This window comes from Nomascus leucogenys, chromosome 2 (genome assembly GCF_006542625.1).
Source record: "Nomascus leucogenys isolate Asia chromosome 2, Asia_NLE_v1, whole genome shotgun sequence".
In the NCBI taxonomy this organism is placed as follows: Eukaryota; Metazoa; Chordata; class Mammalia; order Primates; family Hylobatidae; genus Nomascus; species Nomascus leucogenys.
This window is the reverse complement of record NC_044382.1, coordinates 121,432,343-121,453,860: the sequence shown is the minus strand read 5'-3', so window position 1 is coordinate 121,453,860 and position 21,518 is coordinate 121,432,343. Positions and strand designations below refer to the sequence as shown.

Genomic DNA, 21,518 nt, shown 5'->3' with positions numbered 1-21,518 from the left:
TTCAACACAGTCCTAGAAGTCCTAGCTAGAGGAATAAGACAAGAGAAAGAAATAAAGGGCATCCAAATTGGAAAGGAAGAAGTCAAATTATCCTTGTTTGCAGATAATATGACATTGTATTTGGAAAAGCCTAAAGGCTCCACAAAAACCTATTAGAACTGATGAAAAAAATTCAGTAAAGTTGCAGGATACAAAATCAACATACAAAAATCAATAGCATTTCTATATGCCAACAATGAACAACCTGAAAAATAAATTTTAAAAGTAATCCTATATACAATAACTACAAATAAAATACCTAGGAATAAACATAACCAAAGAAGTGAAGAATCTCTACAATGAAAACTATAAAACATTGCAACAAGAAATTGAAGAGGGCACCAAAAATGGAAAGATATTCCATGTTCATGGGTTGGAATAATCAATATTGTTAAAATGTCCATACTACCCAAAACAATCTACAGATTCAATGCAATCCCTGTCACAATACCAATGACATTCTTCACAGAAATAGAAAAAACAATCCTAAAATTTATATGGAACCATAAAAGATCCAGAATAGCCAAAGCTGTCCAGGGTGAAAGGAACAAAACTGGATGAATTACATTACCTGACTTCAAAGTATACTACAGAGCTGTAGTAACCAAATAGCATGGTACTGACATAAAAAGAGACATGTAGCTCAGTGGAACAGAATTGAGAAGTGAAAAATAAATCCATACATCTACAGTGAACTCAGTTTCGACAAAGATGCCAAGAATATACTTTGGGGAAAAGAGAGTCTCTTCAATAAATTGTGCTGGGAAAACTGGATATCCATATGCAGAAGAATGAAACTAGACCCTTATCCTTTACCATATACAAAAATCAAATCAAAATGGCTTACAGACTTAAATCTAAGACCTCCAACTATGAAACTCCTAAAAGAAAATGTTGGGAAACTCTCCAAGACATTGATCTGGGCAAAGATTTATTGAGTAATACACCACAAGCACAGGCAACCAAAGCAAAAATGGACAAATGGGATCATATCAAATTAAAAGGCTTCTGCATGGCAAAGGAAACAATTGACAAAGTGCAAAGACAATTCACAGAATAGGAGAAAATATGCAAACTAGCCATCTGACACGAGGTTAATAACCAGAATATGTAACGAGCTCAAACAACTCTATAGGCAAAAAAACTAATAATCCTATTTAAAAATAGGCAAAAGGTCTGAATAGATATCTTGCAAAAGAAGACATATAAATGGCAAACAGGTATATTAAAAGGTGCTTAACATCACTGATCATCAAAGAAATGTAAATGAAAACTACAATGAGATATCATCTCACCACAGTTAAATGGCTTCTATTCAAAGGACAGGCAATAATGAATGCTGGTGAGAATATAGAGAAAAGGGAACTGTCATACACTTTTGGTGGGAATGTAAATTAATAAAACTACAATGGAGAACAGTTTGGAAGTTCCCAAAAACAATAAAAATAGAACTACCATATGTTCCAGCAATCTCACTGCTGGATACATACCCAAAAGAAAGGAAATAAGTATATCAAAGAGATATCTGCACTCCCATGCTTACTGTGGCTCTAGTCACAATAGCCAAGATTTGGAAGCGATCTAAGTGTCCATCAACAGATAAATGGATAAAGAAAATGCCGTCCGTATACACAATAGAGTGCTATTTAGCCATAAAATAGAATGAGATCCTGTCATATGCAATAATATGGATGGAACGTGAATTAACAACATTATGTGAAGGGAAATAAGCCAGGCACAGAAAGACAAACTTCATGTGTTCTCACATATTTTTGAGAGCTAAATATCAAAACAATTTAATTCATGGAAATAGAGTAGAATGATGGTTACCAGAGGCTGGGGAGGGTAGTTAGGGGTAGGGTAAGTGGGGATAATTAATGGGTACAAAAATATAGTCAGATAAAATGAGTACGATCTAGTATGTGATAGCATAAGAGGGTGACTACAGTCATAATTTACTGTGTATTTAAAAGTGACTAAAAGCATAATTGGATCATTTGTAGCACAAAGAAAGGATAAATGCTTGAGGTTATGGATACCTCATTTACCTTGATGTGATTATTATATATTGTATGCCTGTATCAAAATATGTCATGCACTTCACAAATAAGTAAATAAATCTATCTATATCTACTATCTACCCACAAATAAAAAATAAAAAAGTAAAATAAACAAATTAAGAGAAAAAATGGACTTGTTGCCCAGCTGCTAGGAGTGCTGTCAGAAGATAACCTGCAGCTGTCAGTCTATCAGATTTTATCTGGGCTGCAGTTACCTTACCCACAGTCACAACCTTCCTGGGTTGTGGATCCAGTAGGATTGGGTCCTATATTCAATGGGTGATTGAGGCAGAGGTATATAAGCCGAGCCATTTCATTTCAGTAAAGGACAATCTGATATTGTTAGGCAGAATAATACCTTCTGCCAAATATAACCACAGTCTGATCCCTGGAATCTGTGAATATATTATATTATGTGGCAATGGAGAATTAAGGCTATTGATAGAATTATGGTTGCTAATCAGCTGAATTTAAGACAAAAAAGTTATCCTGGATTACCTAGGAGGGTCCAGTATAATCAAGAAGGAGGTAGAAAAGGGCATCAAGTCAGAGAGATATTTAAAAATGTTATTCTTAAAGGGAATCAAGTCAGAGAGAGATTTAAAAATGCTATTCAGCTGGCTTTGAAGATGGAGGAAGGAACCATGAGTCAGGGAAGGCAAACAGCCTCCAGCAGCTGGAAAAGGCAAGGAGGTGATTCTCTGCCGCAATCTCCAGAAAAAACGTGGTCCTGCCAACACCTTCAGTTTAACTGAGACTCATTTTTGATTTATGCCCTCCAGAATTGTACAATAATAAATTTGTTTCATGTTAAGATAATAAATTTGTGTTGTGGTAATTTGTTACAGCAGCAATAGGGAAGTAATAAAGGCCACTTTAGAGGTCAGACAAGGCTGCTCTCAGCCCTGCATCACAGCATGGCTTCCCCCTCCATCTCCATCCCATCTTGCTTCTTTCACCTCCCTTCTCCCCAGTTTGGGGCACTCGTCAGTAAGCATCCTGTATGTGAACCCCATACTGGATTCTGCTTCCCAGAGAGCCCAACTTGTGACAGATAATAAAACCTCATGAAGTTCTCTTGTAACTATAAATATATAATAAATATATAAATATGAAGTTTATATTTATGAAAAGGAGTTATAAACTGTTCATCAAAAAATGTAATGCCTATATGACTATGAATGTGAATAGCATTAGATCTGATATTAAGACAATATCAAGTAAATGTTAAGAACATGGCTTTGACTGGTAGATACAAGTTCAAGTCTAGCTTCCGTACTTGTGTCCCCCAAAGTTCATGTGTTGGAAACTTAATCCCCAATTCAACAATGTCAAGAGGGGACCTTTAAGAGGTAATTTGGTCGTAAGGGCAGAGCCCTTATGCATGGATTAATGCCATAATTGCTGCAATGGTTTCCTGATAAATGCTGCAATGGGTTCCTGATAAAAGGATGAATTTGACCTTCTTACCCTCTCTTGCTCTCACCTTCTGCACCATGGGAGGACACAGCAAAAAGGCCTTGAAAGATGCTGGCACCTTGATATTTGACTTCACAGCCAGAATGGTGAGAAACAAATTTCTTTTCTTTATAAATTAACCCAATATGTGGTATTCTGTTACAGAAACACAAAATAGACTAAGACAGGGACATTACTTAACTTTGGAATTTAGTTACTCTCACTCACCAACACCCACACATAAATAGAGATAATAAATACCTACCCCCACTAGAAAGCATTAAGTAAGGTGTAATTTTAAACTGTATGACAGATTTGTGTTAAGAACCCAATAAAACTTAGTTAAGCTCTCTTAACTATACCTCACTATTTTCTCTCAGGAATTTGCAACTTCTTTTTATAATAGTTGATACTATTGGGTTGGGAGGCAAATCACCGTTAAACTATATGGTTTGCTTCTGTCACAATATGTGCTTCAATTAAGAGAGCTCTGGAAGGTACCTGTGTCCTGTAGTGGTGAAGAAAAGCTTCTTAAGGAATATTGGAATTTAGCAGCGATGGTAAAAACATGCTAGAGAAAATGGTGAGCCAGTGGCACCATGGAGTCCTCATCTCCAACTCTTGCATGTAGTGTTTTTGTTTGTTTGTTTGAGACAGAGTCTTGCTCTGTCTCTCAGGCTGAAGTGCAGTGGCGTGATCTCCGCTATCCCGGTTCAAATGATTCTCCTATTCTCCTGCCTCAGCCTCCTGAGTAGCTGGGATTACAGGCATTTGCCATCATGCCCAGCTAATTCTAGCATTTTTTGTAGAGACAGGGTTTCGCCAAGTTGGCCAGGCTGGTCTTGAACTCCTGATCTGAAGTGATTTGCCCGCCTCGGCCTCCCAAAGTGCTGGGATTACAGGATGAGCCACCATGCCCGGCTGCCATTTTTTTTAACTTTTTTTTTGACATGGAAAAGTGGATTTTCTTTTTTCCAAAAATTGCACCAAGGTAAAAGCAAACCTCTAGTTGATGCGGGTGTGTAGGCGTTAGCAGTACTGCCTTCACTACGCGCTCATTGGACATAGTGCAACCCCAAGAAAAGGATGGCTGCATGTAGTCTAGTTTAGGTAAATCAAATTTGGAAGGACACGCACCAGATTATCAAGTTTTCAAAGCACTGCAGTTGTTTTATTTATTTTAACATGTAATTTTAGACATATGGGGTAGGATATCTTGTCATGTGTACAGTGTTTTCTGAAATGTACCACATAAATTGAAGAAAAAAGCTGAGTAAGGACAAAGAGGTTGAGCTTTGTACTCATCTCAGGTAAATATATGAAACCTTTGAAATTATGACCAGTACTGTTAGATTTATGGCAGTGGGTATACATCCCTCACTACTGAGTGGCTCTCACTCATAACTCCTTCTTTATATTTATCATCTTTATATTCATATGGCAACTCTATTTTCAATGTCTTACAAATTTCTCCCTCTCCTGTAACCCTTTAGGCTGAAATTTCATGTTTCATATCAATTCAGAAGCAAGTTCTTTTCTCGGATGTGGAACCTATCTGTTCAGCCATTTCTGAGTTACCCAAGCATGAGAAAAATGTTGTTTAGGAAATTCGTCAAGATCCACTTTTTGTGTGTTTAAATTTAAACATCCAGAGCTGTTGTACACATTCTGTAAGGAGAAAAAATATTCTTTGCTTTGAAATATAATTGGTTGAGCTTTACTGTCCACATTCTGTATATATGGAATGTGGTTATAGAGAGATGTGTTGAAATTTTGCAAAATCCTTTGGGTTTCCAGACCCTCCATACATGTTGTACTTAGAAAAATGCTTTTTTATTTCTTTTTTAGTCTTAAACTGACATTTCTCTAGAAAAATTTGAGTGTAACAGCTCCTGTCTGGCTGTATTGTCAAACAACAGAAGTTTTATTCTATAAAAATTAGGATTAAAAAATTTACATGTATATTTAAATATATATAAACTCTTGGGCTTTGGTTCTTGTTTTCTTGCAGATAGGAATATTTGTGCTGCTGGTAGCAACTTTCAATAAAATATTATTGTGTAGTAGATAGTGTCTTAGTCTGTTTTCTGTGGTTTATAACAGAATACCTGAACATGGGGTAATATACAAATAAATGAAATTTATTTATTGTAGTTCTGGAGGCTGGGAAGTCCAAAGCTGAGGGGCCACATTTGGTGAGTGCCTTCTTGCTGGTGGGAACTCTGCAGGCTGAAGATGGCACAAAGCATCGCATGGCAAAGGGACTGAGTATGCTAGCTCAGGACTATCTTCTTTTGTCATAAAGCCAACAGTCCCATTCCCATGATAACCCATTAATCCATGAATGATTTAATCTATTTATGAGGGAAGAGCCTTCATGATCCAACTGCCTCTCAATACTGCCACACTGGGGATTGTTTCAACATGAATTTCAAGTGAGTACAAACATTCAACCATAGCATTCTGTCCCTGCCCCCCCAAAACTTATGTTCTTCTCACATACAGACACATTTATTTCATTCTGATAGCCCCAAAGTCTTGTTTCAGCACCAACTCAGAAGTCCAAAGTCGAGAATTTCATGTTCCTGTGAAATCAAAGTAAATTATCCACTTTCAAGATACAATAATTGTATAGGCATAAAACAGACATTCCCATTCCAAAAGGAAGGAATAAACAAAAAGAAAAAAGCAGCATGCCCCGAGAAAGTCCAAAACCTAGAAGGGCAGACATTACATCTTAAAGCTGGAGAATAATCTTTTTTGACTCCACGTGCTGCCTCTTGGACACACTAGAGCAACAGTTGGGCCCACAAGGCCTTAGACAGCCCCACGTCTATGGCTTTGCTGGGTACAGCCCATACAGCTGCCCATACAGGTTGGAGCCCGGTTCCTGAAGCTTTCCCAAGTAGATGTTGCATGGTGTTTGGTGACTCCACAGTTCTGGGGTTCTGGTAGTGGCCCTGTTCCCACAGCTCCACTAGGCATTGCTCTGTTGGAAATTCTCTGCAGCAGCTCTGACCCTACAATTCTGCTTAACATTGCCCTAGTTGGAGCTCTCTGAAGTGCTCTGCCCTTGTTACAAGCCTTTGCCTGGACCCAGGCTTTCAGCAAAAATCCTTGAACATCTAGATGGAGGCCCCCACATCTCCACAGCTCTTGCTTTCTGCAAACCTGAAGAATTATAATGGCATCATATGGATGCCGTTAAGGCCTATGGTTCTTATCTTCTTGAGTGGCAGGTCAGTTCACACCTAAAGCTTCTTGAGCCACAGCTGGCATGTCCAAAAAGCACCGTACCAGAATTTGGGAAGTAAAGACCTGAGAGAGCTCTGGGCAGCAAGCCCATGAAAGGTGCCTCAGCTCTGTCTCTTGAAACCATTCTGTCCTCCTGCCTCTGGGTCTGTGATGAGAGGAACAACTCAAAGTTCTCTGAAATGCCATCGAGGTCTTTCCTTCTTGTGATGATACTTTCTTTCTTTACTAATCTCCGGAACAAAAGGTTGCTGGGCTACACCCTTGGTTTCCTCTCCCAAACACACTTTTTCACTCTTTACATGGCCAGGCTGAGAGTTTTCCAAATCTTTCCACTTTGCTTCTCTTATGATTATAAATTCCACCTTTAAAGTTTTTTTTCCTCTCTCACAGCTTGATGTAAGTGGTTAAAAGTAGCCAGGCCGCAGCCTGAATGCTTTACTGCTTAGATATTTCTTTGGCCAGATACCCCAGTTTCTCTTTTTCAAGTTCAGCCTTCCAGAAAGCCCTCAGGCATAGAACAGTTCAGCTAAGTTCTTTGCCAATTTATAACAAGGATGGTCTTTACTCCATTTTCTAGTATCTTGTTCCTCAGTTCCACCTGATACCTTGTCAGAATGGCCTTTACTGTCCATAGTTCTATCAGCATTCTGATTATGACCATTTAACCATTTCTAAGGAGTTCCAAACTTTCCCTGTCCTTCTTGTCTTCTCAGCCCTCACTAGAACCTAGGCTTTTTCTAGACTGCTGCTTCATTCTTGTAGCCTCTGCTCATTATCCAGTTTCAAAGCTGCTTCTCCATTTTCAGGTATTTGTTTTCATTAACACCCCACTCCCGATACTAATTTCTGGTCTTGTCAATTTTCTGTTGCTTAGAACAGACTACCTGAAAGTAGGGTGATTTATAAAGAAATGAATTTATTTCTTACAATTCTAGATACTGAAAAGTCCAAGGTCAATGGGCCACCCTGCTGGTGGGGACTCTGTGCAGAATCCCAAAACAGTGCAGGGCATCACATGGCAAGGGGGCTGAGCCTGCTAGCTCAGGTCTCTCCTTCACTTCTTATAAAGTCACTAGTCCCACTCCCGTGATCCCATTAACTCATTAACTCATGAATCTATGATTTCAGTGCCCTGAAATACTGGGAACTTAGAGAATAATAAAGAAGTAAAGTAGGAAAAGGTAGATTGGGTGGAGAGGAGGAGAAAAGAGAGCACAGATTGCTTCCTTCTGACCTGGCAGACATTCCCAAGACATATGGACTTGTTCCAGTTATATATTGCTGCATAACAAATCACCTCAAAACTTAATGGCTTAAAACAACAATTTTTAATCATGATCTTCACAGCTCTAGGGGTTGGTTAGCCAGTTTTGTTCAGGGTCTGTAATGCAGTTGCAGCACCTAGAGCTAGCATCAGCTCTCACTCGTATCTGGCACCTAGTCTGGGAAGATTCAAAGATCCAGGGGCTAGAACAGCTGTAGCTCTTTGGTCATCTCCTTTTTTCTTCACATGGTCTTTCTGCATGGTTTCTCCAGCTTCAGGGTAGCCAAACTTCTTTTCAGGCAGCTCAAGGCTTCAAAGGTAAGTGTCCCAAGGGAGACAGCCAAATGGAATCTGCATTGCCTTTTCTAACCTAGTCTCAGAAGTCAAGGCAGTCACAAGTCCAATTCAGGTTTAGGGGAAGCAACAGACTCCACCTCTTGATGAGGGGTGCACCAAAGAATCTGTGGACATATTTTAAAACCACCAGAGAACTTCACAGGCCTCTCTGGCAGAAAAACCAGGACAGAATAATGAGTCATTCACGAAACCACAAATTGCTTCACTGTGGTTTCCCTTCGGCTATGGGGGAGTAGTGCAGTGTTTAAAGGCTCCTGCTCTGGAGTTACGCTGCCCGAGCTTGCCTCTGCCCTGACACTTACTAAACCTGGAACCTTGAGCAGGTCTTGGTACCTCAATTTTCTTACCTGTAAATTGGGAACAGTGAGAGCTAACATTTGTTGAGCACTTACTGGGTGTCAGACATTGTCCTAACTTCATTATGTCTGCTCTCCTTTTATAGGCAAGATAACCCTATGAGGTACTCATCTGTTAATACTTCCTAAGTCGTAGGATTGATAATAAAAGAGACGTCTTCCAGGTCTGTAGGTGTGGATCAAATGAGACCTTCTATTATGTTCGCTCTTGGCATTATTAAAGCTGTTGGGGGAAATTCTAGTGATGCCTGGCCGGTAGAGTGAGCTGTTTCCAGAAATGGACCCAACGTGCACAATGCGACACAGCGTGCAGGCTGTTCCCAGTACAGAGTGGAAGCCAAGAACAGGGCTGCGAAGACCAGGTTTCTTGACAGGTGTCAAAATTTCATAAAAAGGCCAGTCATTCCGGTTCTCACTGGTGGCTATGGGTACAAAACCCGGAACAATCCTGGAGAGTGGGATTACAAGCACCGTTTTGAATTTGCAGAAGGGAAGTGTTTATATGGTTTTTCTGGAAAAGGAATCCACGACTCGGCGGGCGGTCGGAGGAGTTCTGCCGGGAGAAAACCCGCCCTCTGCCTGAAGCGTCCGCAAGCGTCCCGGGCCCGCGTCGTGGCCGGATGCACAATGCTGACAGCCTGCCCGGGGGCGTCCAGTGTATTCTGCCTCCTCTCGTGTTCCCGTTGCCACCCTGGGCTCCCTGACTCTTCTAGCCAGCTTCCCCTCCTCCCTCTTCCCTGAGGTGCCTCCTCGGGCGATTCCAGAGCGCCCATCTTCCCAGTCCGGGCAAAACCCGGAAAGGTGGAATCCCTCGCCCGGAGCGCCCCGGCGGCCACTGGGCATGCTCCGTTGTCAGGCAGGTTCGCGGCTGCAGGCAACTTGCGCGCCGGGCGGATTCCTGCTGCGTCCGCGCGTCCTCCTACTCCCAAGCAGGGAGAGGGCGCATGATGGCGGCCGCGGCGGCAGCGGCTGCGGGGAGCGCCAGGAGCGGCGGCGGCAGCGGCGGCGGCGGAGGCAGCAGCAGCGACACGTCCAGCACCGGCGAGGAGGAGAGGATGCGGCGCCTCTTCCAGACGTGCGACGGCGACGGGGACGGATACATCAGCAGGTACGCAAGGCGGTACGAGGAAACCGACAGGGGCGAGATCAGCCCGTCCGCGCGCCGTTGACCCCTGCTCTGCCCCCTCGCCCCAACTTGCAGCAAGTTGCTCAGAAGCTCGCGGGAAAAGTTGGCCGCGACTCCGAGAGCGCGTAGCCGGCTCGGCCACCAAGGCCGAGGGCTGCTCTGTTGGCCTTGCGGGGGTGCCAGTTGGTCCAACTTTTCCCAGCGCTGTCTTTGTGTAGGCGTTGGGAGACATCTCCTTAGGATGCGCACTCTTCCCGGGGCTCGGAGTGTTCTTCCCTGTGGGAAAAGGAGTTCTGGCCGCTTGTCCCAGGTAGGAGGGGCTGCCCCACAGCCTCGGGGTCCTGGGCATCAAGATACCGCGGCACAGGGCAGCGATCTGCCCCGCGGCTCGGTGGACACCCCGGGGCCGCACCGGGAGGAGGTGCGCTAAGCAGCAGCCTCGGACATGGAAATAACATGCGAAGAAACTTTCTTGTTCCGCAGAACCCATGAATTCCGAGCTTCAGAGCCCAAAGAATGGGTATCGTTTGCCACCCAGTATTGATTTAAACGCACTAGCCTGAGAGGAACGAAGCGCTCAGGAGCAAACTAGGGCTAGACCCGACTCCTACCCGGCTCTGTGCGCTGACCAGGTGAGCCTCGGGGGTGGCTCCCGGCGCCTCCGCGCCTCCACTCACAGACTTTGGGGTGTTTGCTTCGGATCCCCCACACCTCCTACGGGGGCTGTATTTAAGCTTCCTGCTTCCCGGCTTGGCCAAATAATTACTTCTGCCCAAATTTGTGTCACTTAGACTCTTGTGGTGAAGAAGGCAATCCCAACATGTCTGATATGCTTCGATTGAAAGGTTGACACAGGACATTGAAGACTTGGTATCCGTGGAAATTTGAATTGCCTTGGATGAAGGAGCAGCCTAAGTTGTGCATTACATGTTTCTTTAGTCTTTGTCTTGGTGATGCTAAAGATCGTTTCTGAAAATCCGGGGCTGCTTCCTGATTTCTCTGACTACCTAAAAAAAAAAAAAAAAGAGTGCGGAATTTTTCCCTTAAAATAAAAATAAATTATTTATTTGGGAGTCAACACAATTTTGATGATTCTTAGGTGAATTTTTATTACTTTCCTAAAGTTTTACTGAGAAACATTAGGAAGATATCAGAAAACTTGATGGAGTAATTCTGTTCGGAAATGAAAATAATATGCAATTCTGATTGATTCCATGCAAATTTCTATCTGGAAGTCTTGTTATTTTGGTTCTGGGATTAAAAGAAATTTCATTATATAGTTTTCCTTTTTGTTGTTTTCCTGCTTGAAAGGTTATTATCTCATTTGCAGTAATAAAAGCAAACTGCAGCTTTGGATACAATTTTTTTTTTTTTTTTAGACAGAATCTTGCTCTATCACCCAGGCTGGAGTGCAGTGGCGTGGTCTTGGCTCACTGGAAACTCCGCCTCCTGGTTCAAGAGATTCTCCTGCCTCAGCTTCCCAAGTAGCTGGGATTACAGGTGCCCCCCCACGACCACTCCCCGCTAATTTTCGTATTTTTAGTAGAGAAGGGGCTTCACCATTTGGCCAGGCTGGTCCTGACCTTAAGTGATCCGCCCGCCTCGGTCTTAGGAAGCGCTGAGATTACAGGCCTGAGCCATCGCTCCCGGCATGGATGCAAAAAAGTTTAATTTCACACGGGCAAGAGTGCATATAGAAAACTAGCAGCATGCTATCCTTTTCTAATTTGGCCTGTTAATATATTGCTTTGTCTGAACTACACTTTCTGTATAAATGCTCACATTATTTTTGGTGATTCTACCCTGGAGGATAATGAATTCTGTAAGCTTAATTTGAGTAAAGCGGGTGGTGATAAAGAAGCTGTTTTGGATTGGAGTAGAAACTGGCTGGGGCAAAAGTGGAAAAAGTTGTTAACATTCCTTGAGCTGCATTACTTTAATGTGTCTGCTTAAAAGTTTCAAGGTATGTGTAGTAATGAACCCTAAATCATAACTTTAACTGTGGGTGGAGCTGCCCTGGAAATTATGCTGTGGCAGAATTGCCATGTAGGAGAAGTTTAGGGATGGCAATCTAGGGCAACAAGGAACTTGTCTGAAAGTGTGTTTACGTAGTAAGCACAGTTTTACCTGGAATTTACGTTTATGTGGTAAGACTTGGGGAATGGGGCTAATGAAGGTAAGGGGCATTAAATGACTCCCACTCTGAAGCCACTTTTCTGTGCTGCTTTCATTTAATGACCTGTACTTACACTCTGTAGTGAGTGACATGGTTTGGAGGGTTGTGCATTCCTGTTTTATCAGACATGAGAGTTGGACTTTTTACATTAAAACCTTAAAAACTTTGGATTCATCCAAAGTCGTTAAATTTATGTTCATGGTAGACAGCTGTATCTATTAGGATTTCAGATGACTATATGTCATCACAGTAACCTAACCACAGCCAAATAAGGGTTGGCTTTGTCACCTAGTAGAAATCTGGAGGTAGGCTATCTAGGTTGGGGCAGCAGCTCTGCAGTGGTGTCAGTCCCCAGCTGCCTTCTACCTTTCTCCAACACCATTTTTCACATGAAGCATTCATCCACATGGTTATCTCGTAGTCCAAAGATGATTGCCCTGTCTCCCTCCTCATCCCCAAATTCTAGGGAAGAAGATGTAAAAGGAAGTGGCAATAAGTGGTGCCTGTATCATTAAAGCAGAGCTTTCCCAAATTCCTTAATTGACATCTTATTGGTCAAACTACATCACCTAACCATGCCTACTTCAGTAGAATCTGAGGAAGCATATAATTCAACTAGGCACATTACCTCCTAAACAAAATCTGGGTTCTGTTACTAAGAGCAGGAAATAGATATTGGGTGGGCAAGTGGCAGTTAATACCTATAATAAACCCCCCTCCCATGATAATCCACATTCAACTATATTTGCTCTGGTCCTCTGCCGAACCCTCATTCTAAACAGGAGTAGGTTGGAAATCTTAAGTTTGGGGGAAGGATAAGTGGAGGAGAAACTGGGCCGTGAGGGGAAATGTCAGGGAGGTAAGGAGTGGTGCTTTGTGCTTTCAGTATTCTCTTGGCCCAGTCTTCTTATCAGGCTGACAAAGGCATCAGCTAACTAGATTCTTGGAATTGCTGCTTCTGCCAAGGAACTTTAGCCTGTAAAAGGGATCCATAATCATCCCCATCAATAGTTAAAGTAGAACAGAAAGCTGTGATCAAGTGGCTCCAAACTGTGGCTGGGACCCCGCTGGATTTGGGCAGCAGAGTGAGACCACCGTAAGCTCTTTCAGTGCATTTCATTAACCTTACAATGACTTTACCACATATTTTATGGTACTGGATTTTTTGGATCCTGAATATCATATTATAGAAGGTGGTGGAGGTTACTCTATTTGTTGAAATTATTTTCCCTTTGGAATTTTAAAGCTTTTTGTTTTTACCGTTCAATATAAGAAACTGCTTATGTTGAACATACCTTTGACAAATATTGAAAGCCAGCACTTAACATTTTTAAGTTCCCAAGTCTTAGCTTAAACGTTGATGCCTTAGAGAGCGCTTCCCTGACCACTATATCAAAATAGGTTTGCTTTATCCTGCCATTATTGTCCATCATAGTACTGATTGCTTGCTTTCAAAGTGCCCTTTACAACTTATAATTCCTTTTCTGTTTGCTGCTTTGCCTGTTTATTGTCATTCTCTCACTAAATTTAGGCTTCCTGAGGGCAGAAATCATATCTGTTTTCTCAAAAACAGTATACTCAGTACTTAGCACAGTATCTACCATGTAGCACACAATCAGCAAATTCTAATGAAAATGTGACCAAGAATAAACAGTGGTATGTTCATGTATATTGGAAAATATTTCAAGCATTTTCATTTCCAGATATTTTCCATATTTATGTAATATTTTAAATACGGGTATTTTAACTTTTATTTTAAATTCAGGGGTACATGTGCAGATTTGTTACATAGGTAAACTTGTGTCGTGGGGGTTTGTTGTACAGATTATTTCATCACCCATGCCTAGTACCCATTAGTTATGGGTACTAAGCCTAGTGCCCACTAGTTGTGGATACTAAGCCTAGTGCCCACAAGTTATGGGTACTAAACCTAGTACCCATTAGTTATTTTTCCTGATCCTCCCCCCCTCCCAACTTCCACCCTCTGATAGGCCCCAGTGCGTGTTGTTCCCCGCTATGTGTCCATGTGTTCTCACCATTTAGCTCCCATTTATATGTGAGATCATGTGATATTTGGTTTTCTGTTCTTGTGTTAGTTTGCTAAGGGTAATGGCCTCCAGTCCCATCCATGTCCCTGCAAAGGACGTGATCTAGTTCTTTTTTATGACTGTGTAGTATTACATCGTGTATATGTACCACACTTTCTTTGTCTGGTCTATCATCAGTGGGCATTTAGGTTGAGTCCATGTCTTTACTATTGTGAATAGTGCTGCAGTGAACATACAGGTGCATGTGTCTTTATAATACAATGATTTATATTCCTTTGAGTATATACCTAATAATGAGACTGCTGGGTTGAATGGTATTTCTGTCTTTAGATCTTTGAGGATATGTGTATATTTTATTAAAGATTTTTTTGTTTAAAAATAACTTCCTTTGGGTTATATAAAAGATACTCTTGTTGAAAATTTGGAAAAATATAGAAATATACAAAAATAAGATCACAACGATCTCTACTCCCATAACCAAGGGATATTATTTCTATTTTCCCAGTGATATATCTGCATCATACCATTCCTCTATGGGTACATTAAAAGTGATTGGATAAATGGAAAATAATCACAAGTTCATGGATAGGAAAACTTAATATTGTTAAGATGGCAATACTTCCCAAATTGATTTACAGAATCAATGCAATCCTTCTCAGAATACCAGCTGCTGTTTTTTGCAGAAATTGATGAACTGATCTTAAAATTCATAAGAAAACTTAAAGGACCCAGAAGAGTCAAAACAATCTTGGAAAAGAACAAAGTTGGAGGATTCAGGCTTTCTAATTTCAAAACTTGCTCCAAAGCGACAGTAATTAAGACAGTATGGTACTAGCATAATGATAGACAAATAGGTCAATGGAATAGAATTGAAAGTCCAGGGATAAACCTACATATTCATGTCAATTGATTTTCAACAAAAGCACCAAGGTTAAGAATGACAAGGTCAAGGGTAAAATGAGGGAAAAAAATAGTCTTTTTGAGAAATGATATGGGGACAACTGGATAGTCACATATAAAAGAATGAAGTTGGACACTCTCCTCACACCGTCTACAAAAATTACCTCAAAATGTATCAAAAACTTAAATATAGGAACTAAAACTATTAAACTCTTAGAAGAAAAAGTAGAGCTAAATCTTTGTGAACTTCGATTTGGCAATGGATTCTTATATGTGACACCAAAAGCACAAGCTACAAAAGAAAAAATTGTTAAATTAGGCTTCCACAAATTTTTTAAGTTTATGCTTCAAAAAACACTATCAAAAGAGTGAAAGACAACCTGCAGAATGGGAGAAAATATATACAAATTGTACATCTGATAAAGGACTAGTATTTAGAATTTATAAAGAATACTTAATAATAAAAAGACAAATAACTCAATTTAAAAATGGACAAAGGCTCTGAATAGACATTTCTCCAAGGAAGACATACACATAGCCAATGTGCACATGAAAAGATGCTCAACATCATTAGCCACTAGGGAAATGCAAATCAAAACTACCATGGGATTCTACTTTACACTCACTAGGAAGACTATAATCAAAAAGTCAGATAATAATAAGTGTTGACAAGGCTGTAAAGAAATCCAGAACCCTTATATATTGCCGATAGCAATGTGAAATGATGCAGCTGCTTTGGAAAACAGTCTAGCAATTCCTCTAAAGCATAAACATAGAATTGGCGTATGACCCCAGCAATGCTACTCCTAGATATACAGCTAGGAGAACTGAAAATATATGTCCACCCAAAAACATAAATGGATGTTCGTAACAGCATTGTTTATAATAGTCAAAAGAGGTACCCAAATGTTCATCATCTGATGAATGAATAAACAAGATGTGATGTATCCATGTAATGGAATATTTTTCAACCATAAAAAGGAATGAGGTACTAACACATGCTACAACAAGGATGAACCTTGAAAACATTAATGCTAAGTGAAAGAAGCCAGTCACAAAAGGCCACATATTATATTATTTCATTTATGTGAAATGTCTAGAGTAGACAGTTTTATAGAGATAGAAAGTGGATTAGTGATTACTCAGATTTGTGGGTAATGGGAAGAATAGATGAATGAGAGCTAAAGAGTACAGGATTTCTTTTTTTGAAATGATAAAAGTGTTCTAAAATTGATTGTGGTGATAGTTTTACAGCTCTGTGAATATAGTAAAAAACAATGGGTGAACATTATGGTATGTGAATTATATAACTCAACAAAGCTGTTAAAAAAGATTTATTTTTTATTTTTTATTTTTTTGAGACGGAGTCTCACTCTGTCACCCAGGCTGGAGGAAAGTGGCACAATCTCAGCTCACGGCAATCTCCACCTCCCAGGTTCAGGCGATTTGTCTGCCTCAGCCTCCTGAGTAGCTGGGACTACAGGTGTGCACCACCATGCCTGGCTAATTTTTTTGTATTTTTAGTAGATACGGGGTTTCACCACATTGGCCAGGCTGGTCTCAAACTCCTGACCTTGTGATCTGCCCACGTCGGCCTCCCAAAGTGCTGGGATTACAGGTTTGAGCCACCGCGCCCGGCCAAAAAGATTTATATTTGTTGTAATCTCATTATTTATTTAATTAATTTAATTATTCTGTTGTTGACTATTTAGATTGTTTCTAATTATTTGTTTTAGAATTTCATTAAATCTAAGTTGCCAAAGACTAAGACAAACTATTACTTTATGGACCAATTAAACTATGGCAAAGGGGGGGGTACGTTGTTCCAGCTTGGGGGGGGGGGGGGGGGGGGGGGGGGGGGGGGGGGGGGGGGGGGGGGGGGGGGGGGGGGGGGGGGGGGGATGTACTGACTCACTGGACAAGAGATCCTCTCAAAAAAAAAAAAAAAAAAAAAAATAAAAAATTCTTACCACTTAGAATTTTAAAATTCTTACTGAAAGGACTCCCTTAAAATTGTTGTTATAGATTTTTATCATATTATACTCTTGTACATATATAAAAAGGGAAATAGGCTAATCAAATTGTTTAAAATAATTCTAAAACTTCTTCATATTTAAAATCCAAGTCTTGGCCAGCTGCGGTGGCTCACGCCTGTAATCCCAGCACTTTGGGAGGCTGAGGCAGGTGGATCTCTTGAACCTAGGAGTTCAAGACGAGCCTGAGCAACATGGAGAAACCCTGTCTCTACAAAAAAATTACAAAAATTAGCCAGGCATGGTAGCTTGCACCTGTAGTCCTGGCTACTCAGGAGGCTGAGGTGGGAGGATCACTTGAGCCTAGGAGGTCAAGGCTGAGTTGTGAATACCCGCTGCACTCAGCCTGGGCAACAGAGCAAGACACTGTCTGAAAATAAGATAAAATAAGCAAAAATAATAAAATCCAAATCTTCCAAATCACCTTTTGATTTAGAGTACTGATGCTGTGTTTCACATCAACCTCTGTGACATCAAAATATTTAGGGATGCAGCATACTATTTTCTATAGTATTTTCTTCTAAAATTCCTACACCCTTTCTGCAAGTATTGTTGTTGACAGTCCTGATCTTACTGGAAGATGTTGATGGAAGTTTCTCAGACAATAACCACAACTTTTATTCTTGAGGAAGCATTGAGGTTTGCAGTTGTCTAGTCCATTTTAGAAGGAATAACAACCTGATTCACACAGAACAAACAATGGTAACTGTGTTGGCATAAGGCCAATAAATTTTAAGAAACATTCAGATTTCACAATGTTAAACTGCATCTTAGAAGTTTTGAAATATGGTATTTTATATAATGCTAGAATAAACACCTTCATTGTTCCATGTACTGTGTTATTAGAGAATTAGTCAAAACTGAAGTTATCAGTGAAATGTATGACCTAAAATTGCTTGCAGGCGCTTTGCTCAGTCGTCCTTAAACAACAGCAGCAACAACTATAACAACAAAAGGTTTTCAGATTTAATGGAGAATATGGTAGTTTGCTTACCTAAAGAACTACAAATTTATATACATCTTAAACATAATCTACTATTCTCCCTTATTCAGTGTTAGCAGAAATTGAACTTGGAGAGGCGAAAGAGGAAAGTCATCTAACTTTTAAAGGGTTGAAAGAGTCGCTTGAACCAAAGGTAAATGGAACAGAAAGACTATGACCCCTAGATTCCTTGTCTCATGGCAAAGTAGATTCTCATGACATAAGCATAAATCCTGCAATATATTTATACTTCTTGGAAGCAGTAACTCGGGAACACAATTTTTGAAAGAGAGCCTTTGTGAGACAGAAATGGCTGCATAACCAAAGCCAAGCATTAAAGAAACTGAAGAGCACTGAAAGCCTCAAGGCTACAATGAAACCATAGTGTCACTAAGAAATGTATAATCTGAACCTAAGTGGGAGAATAAAGAAGAAAAAAGAAAAACCATTAAAATCCTAAGACCAGCCATAAAGCAATCAGCCTACCAAGATAAGTAAAAAATATGATCCTATTTCATGTCTTAATTAGGTTAAAAAAACACCCCACAGAACTCCCCTGGAGGTAGTTCAAGATAAAAAGTAGAGCCCTACTTAGTTAGGATTGTAAAGTAACATGGGAGACAATTTTGAAGAGGACACATTTGTGTTATGAACATTCACATACAAGTGAAGCCATATTACTTTTGAGAAGAGCTGACTGATATGCAGTATTCTCTGATTTACTGACATGCAATAAAAGGAACCCATTTAAAGTGTATATTTCAATGAGTTTTGACAAATTTATATACCCCTTTAACCACCACCAAAATCAGGATTGATTTTCATAACACAAGTTTCCTGTGCCCCTTCCTAGTCAATTGCTACCCCAGACCCAGTCCCCTGCAACCACTGATCTGCTTTCTGTCACTGCAGATTAGATTTGTCTTTTAGTATTTCACATAAATGGAATCATACAGCATGTATTATTTTTGCCATCTGACATTTTTTGAGCAACGTCATGCTTGTGAAATTCATGCATACATATATCAGTAGTTTTACATATAAAAAAAGTAGTTCCTTTTTATTACTAACATTTCATTGTATGAAAGTGCCACAATTTGTTTATGCGTTCATTAATTGATGGACATTTAGGTTGTATCTAGTTTGAGGCTATTGTAAATAAAGGCATTATGAACATTCACATACAAGTGAAACCATATTACTTTTGAGAAACAGGATTATCTGTTTCAGATAAGATACAGCTAATACGTATGGAGTGCTTACCAGATATTCATATCGCTTATGTAATGCTCACAGTAGCCATGCAAGATAGATACTGCAGAAACACAGGGAAAGAAAGTGGATAATCCTGACAAATAGTGTGAGAAGCCATAATGATAAGAAGGACTCTCTGTGAGACTGGCAAGAGACTGCTTTGCCTGAGGAACATTATGCCACGTTATCGGATCAGATTCCTCTTATCTAAAGACCCTTAAAGCCCAGAGCTTCCAAACTTTAGTCATTTGTCCACCATCTTTACTCTTTCCATATCTCTGACCTCAATGTCTCCCTTGAATTTCAGACAGCTATATGCAGTAACTGCATATTTGACTTCCATGTCTTATGGCATCCTGAGCTTATCACATACAGAACCGAATTCCTGACTCCTCTCCCCAGGCTGCTCCTCCCTTAGTTTTCTCCATTACAGTAAATGGTTACTCCCTTGCTAGAGGTTCACGTCAAAAACTTGAAGTCTTCTTGCATTTTCCTCTTTTCAAATGCTACATCCAACCCATCAGCAACCCTACCAACTCTTTAAAATATACCTAATATCCAACCGTTTCTTACCATCTTCCTTTCTACCACTGAGGTCTAAACCATCACTTGTTTATCACCATGTCTGTTATAACAGACTCCTACTTCTACCCTTGCTGCCTCTACATTCCACCTAAGGCCCAGGCATACAGCAGCCAGTAACCAACTAAAGTGTCTGTCAGATCGTGTTATTTCTCTGCAGCATAGTGGAAAGAACCCTGGATCAGAGCCAGGAAAGTTGGGTTCCGTCTAGGCTCTGCCACTATGTGAGTTGGCACCAAACCCTGCCTCTGTCTTAGTGTCATCACCAAAAAGTGGAGTGACATTGCATTTTTCATATTGTATTCATACTGTATTTTTCACCTCTAGAAGTTCCATTTGAACATATGGAGCATATTTATAACTTTTAAAATTCTAATCTGCCAATTCCATCATCTCTGTCATTTCTGGGTTTATTGATTTTTTTTCATGGTTATGGAACTGTTTTCTGCTTCTTTGCAAGCCTAGTTACATTTAATTGGATGCCGGATATATTAACTTGTTGGGTACTGGTTTCTGTATTGTATTCCTATACTTTGTTGTGGCTTGCAGTTGAGTTTGGCTCTTTTGGAAGCTTGCCTTTAAGCTTTCTTTGTTTGGCATGACTAGAGGAGTCTTTAGACTAGGGCTAATTTAAATTAGCCTACTCTTCACATCTCTGGAGCTCCTTTTATCTAAAGCATTCCTTCCTCTTCCCTCTGCACCACAAATTTAATCTGCCTTGGCTTCCCTGAATTTTGTTCTCTCTCTCCTCAACTCAGTGAGACCACTGGGTGCAGTTTGGATTTTCCCTCCTGTTCTGCAGCCTATAGACTGCCTCCAGGCAGCAAGTTGGTTATAAGTGTAGGCTCACCTTGCTTGTTACCCTTTACTCATGGATTATATTCTTATGCTGTTACATGATGTCTGAAAATCATTATTTCATGTATTTTGTTTGGTTTTCTAGCTGTTTTAGGTGAAACAGTAAATCCAGCCTCTGTGACCTATGATTATGACCTTCTTTCGCTTTGTACTGAATGTTTCAAAGTGAGCCTACCTATTTGGAAGCACCCTGTTTATTATGAAGTTTATATATAATTTAAAAAATAACATTTACAGAAATGCCTCAACCAACTTACTGGTTTTTGTTTTGTTTTGTTTTTAGCAACTACCTACAGTCTAGGCCCACATATCTCTTCTTTTAATAGCTAATATTATTGAGTGCTTACTGTATGCTAGGCTGTGCCAAGTAAGCACTTAGTCTGCATGATCTCATTTAATACTCATTCCTTTGAGAAAGGAATTTTTATTACAGAATTTAAAGATGAGAAAAACAGGCTCAAAATTATTGTTATTTGCCCAAGATTCCACAGTTAGTAGGACCTGAATTCAAACTCATGTTTAACAAATGAAGGTCATGACCACTACTCAATGCAGCTTTTCACATACATTTCTTTTTTTGTTTGTTTGTTTTGTTTTTGTTTTATTTATTTTTTTTTTTATTTTATTTTATTTTTTTAATTTTTTTTTTATTATACTTTAGGGTTTTAGGGTACATGTGCACAATGTGCAGGTTTGTTACATATGTATCCATGTGCCATGTTGATTTCCTGCACCCATTAACTCGTCATTTAGCATTAGGTGTATCTCCT

General features: G+C 40.1%; 1 non-coding gene across 1 annotated transcript; it reads right to left on the bottom strand.

The window, feature by feature from the left end:
* Positions 1 to 4,527: 4,527 nt before the first annotated feature.
* On the bottom strand, positions 4,528 to 4,648 carry LOC115831925. The gene has a single exon (XR_004027421.1). It is a non-coding gene; the product is annotated as a U4atac minor spliceosomal RNA (small nuclear RNA).
* Between the last annotated feature and the right edge of the window lie 16,870 nt (positions 4,649 to 21,518).